General features: G+C 40.3%; 1 long non-coding RNA gene across 2 annotated transcripts; it reads right to left on the bottom strand.

The window, feature by feature from the left end:
- Nucleotides 1-374: 374 nt before the first annotated feature.
- LOC106310535 lies at nucleotides 375-3,212 on the bottom strand. 2 transcript variants are annotated; one of them, XR_001263802.1, is made up of 10 exons: nucleotides 3,027-3,212; nucleotides 2,816-2,929; nucleotides 2,089-2,361; nucleotides 1,951-2,024; nucleotides 1,746-1,863; nucleotides 1,588-1,669; nucleotides 1,384-1,490; nucleotides 1,142-1,273; nucleotides 822-1,065; nucleotides 375-679 (listed from the first exon to the last, which is right to left on the bottom strand). It is a non-coding gene; the product is annotated as an uncharacterized LOC106310535 (long non-coding RNA). The 2 variants fall into 2 exon arrangements; XR_001263801.1 differs by having other exon boundaries at nucleotides 1,142-1,490.
- Between the last annotated feature and the right edge of the window lie 207 nt (nucleotides 3,213-3,419).

A 3,419-nucleotide genomic window follows, 5' to 3' on the forward strand; every position in this document is an offset into this window, starting at 1 on the left:
GGATAAGTGGTGGTGTGATGTCAAGCGTGGTGCAGTGGTGGTGGGATGGTGGTGCGGTGGTGCAGCGGTGGTGGAGCGGTGCAAGCTAGGTTAAAGACGAACAAAATGAGAACTTAGGATTGATTAAGGTTTCGTAGACGGCGGAGTGACCAAGAGGAACAAAAGCTGAGGTCGACAAATGTTGAGAAACAAAGGCTCATGCCCAAAGGAAAACATTACGAAGCCCACATATATTCATACAACTTTAATGAAACAGTGAGTATTAAGAAAGGGACACGTGTCAACATGGGAGACTTTGAATTTCTGATTTGGCGCTGATGTGGATGGCCTAGGAGAGAGCAAACCTTCTTTTATATAATAAGATTGTTGTAGTTAATTTTGAAAGTATATAACTTAGTGACAAACATTTCTGAAATGGAATAGATTTTATAACTGATAAGCAAGAACTAAATGTAGAAGTTTCAAACAGCAAAAAGAAAAATGCAAACTTATTCAGAAAGACTAAAAAGCAAAAACGCAAACGGGAAAACAGCATCCTCGACATCAATTGGCTTCACTTATGCCTTGTGTGCTTTCTTCACCTTCCCAGTAGCTCCATCAACCTTGCTACTTCCACCTTAACAGGCACTGTCTGAGTTGCCACCGTGGTTGTCATCTCCATTGTCATTGTCACCCCCCCCTAAACAAACAAAAAAAAAGTCACATATAAGGCTTACGTTGTCAATGAATTCAGGGTGTGGAAAACGGTCACCCTCTCTGAGTATGTGGGAGATGGTAAAGATCTGATGATTCTCTGTGAATTTGTATGAGCTCACACTCACCTGGAACAAAAGGAGGGGCCTCAGTCCTCCGGGTTGACACCATCACCAGCATGTGTATAATTGGTTGAATGTGACTGAATGAATAAGTAGTCAACACAAAGAGAGGACGACAGTTTATGAAGATGATACCAAGAGATGGCCAGCCTCATAGGCCCTCATGTTATGGAGCTTCGTCATAACCCCATCAAAGCAAACAAACAACTCTTCACCAGTCTCGTCTGCAACAGACATCTCGACACGATATCTAGCAAACATGAAAGATGTATTAAAACTCAAAGGTGAAACCAACTGAGAATATTCTGCTGAGAGTTACAACATACCGGAGGACACCAACTGCGTAAGTATTATTGAAAGGCACACATGTGAAAGATGAGGCCGTGCGTTGAAGTTTCTTGGCACAACTTGAGAATGAAACATAGCACCACCCCTTATCCATCTTGATATCAGTCACTCTCTCGTTACAGATAAAATCAATGTCCGACATGGTTGGGAAATCAGATTGCTCAGGTAACCTAAGAAATCTATCTATGAAAAAGATAACAATGTAATTCTGGCTGCATACCTGAGAGGGAGCGGTTATTGAGCTCAACTATGCTCAGCACTTCCACCTTTGCATAGCCCCTTAGCAGTGGAGCTGCTGGCGTAACTCCAATGTCTTGTTCAACCAGACTGCATTTTAGAATGCGACAATGTTAAACTTATTGTATACATTTTGAATCTATCAGAATCAGTGACTGTTTAACGCCAATTATTATCAATATGTTACCTGTAGAAGAAACTCTCCCATGCTGATGTCTCTTTGTCGAAGTAAATATGTGTGCCGGAAGTGGCATTCAAAAATATCCGACCTGCATGATGAAAAGGAGTTTATGTTATGGACTCCATTATACCACTGATCATGTAAGTCTCTAATGGGTTGCTTACCCCCCACCCCCCATCTTCGGGTTGACGCTGGTTGCAACCACAACTCTTGGATCACCTCTCATCTTTTCTAATTGATTATGAATATTAACAGCCTGAGCGTCGAAGAGGCTCATAGTCACTGATAACATGAGAAGTTAGAACAGTGAGATAAACATTGTAATTAGATAAACACAACTTAAGAGATGATAAAGGCTAAATGACTTACTTTTCCAACATAACTGGAACCCTGGGGAGGGTCAGTGACAGTGCTCTTCACATCAGTAATATCACCAATGAGGTCTGCAAATGAAGATTATTATCTATCTAATCTGATATTCAGAGAAATAGATAAGATAGGAATTACCTGGAAGCTGATTGTTAGTGTTAGCGAGACCAAGCATCTCACTGTGGTTACGGAAGCGAAATGATTCAGGAGGAGACGGAACAGCTGGATCAGTAACCTCTTTGAAATAGGTTGAGTCGCTAAACCAGATTAGCAAGGAAGAATCCGATAGACGGTAATTTGGGTTACACCGAGCAACATCAAACCCAGTTAGAGAATAAACCGAACCCGCTTTCAGGTTAGGCCGGTGGGTCGCCAGCCGGTTGACATCAATGGTGGCCGGCATCATGGTTGCTTGAAACCATAAGAAACAAAATAATCAAATTTGAGAATTTCATAGTTAAAAAAAAAACAAAATGGTAAAAAAATAAGTTTGTAATATGGATTCAGGATGGTTGAACATATCTAAACATCAACTAATAGTCAGAACAATCATCAAACGTGCAATATTGCTATGTGATATTGTTTAATAGGCGACCGGAGAAATTACTCATAATTTAGTTTAAAGAAGCCGGAGACATGTAAAACATTTAACCGGAGAAATTACTCAGATGTAAAAATATGAACATAAAAAAAAAACATAGCAATCATCAAAAGTTGGGAAATGGCTCAGCCAAAAATTTACAACAGAAACACCAAAACACAATGAAAAATTATAATCATAATCAAGAAGGTGGAGATGTGTGTAGAATTTAACCTTGAAGATATTATTTTAGCTATGAACTAAAATTGGAGTTAAACAGATAACCTGAGAATCAAGAAGGAGCATGTCGACTCCCATGAGATCTCCACCACGGCGTGCATTCCCGGTCTCCCAGAAACAGAGCAGGCAAACTTAAACGGTGGAGGAAGAGCAGCCAGACTGTAAATTGGAGAGGAAGACCAAAGCGTTAGCCATAACTCACACTTTTTGTTTGTTGTTTAGTTTAGAACGAATGAGAGGATGATTGAACTCATACCTTTTTATAGTAGAACGTCTACCGCCTTGTAGTCTCAAGAGTCGCATTGAATATAGATCATGGGTGATCAATTAATGGAGGGCTTTATGAGAGAAATTCAGTTACTGTATCATCTCTCACCGGAAGGAAGATGATGAAAGATCGGCAGGGAATGGAGACGCAAAGATGGACACACCCCAAACCCTAATAAAAAACGCAACGTTTAATTACAGCTAGTGTAGATATAGAATGATATGGGCTTAAGTAAGGGTAGATTCAGCCCAACGAAGTGATGCCCAAATAAATCCAGAACTGATTAAATGAAACGCAAAGTTTTAAAGAAAATAGACACGTGTCGACGTCCGGCGAAACTGTTATCTGACGTGTCCTTTTAAGAATGAGGGGATGGTCTAC

The sequence above is a fragment of the Brassica oleracea genome, chromosome C8, assembly GCF_000695525.1.
Source record: "Brassica oleracea var. oleracea cultivar TO1000 chromosome C8, BOL, whole genome shotgun sequence".
NCBI lineage: Eukaryota > Viridiplantae > Streptophyta > Magnoliopsida > Brassicales > Brassicaceae > Brassica > Brassica oleracea.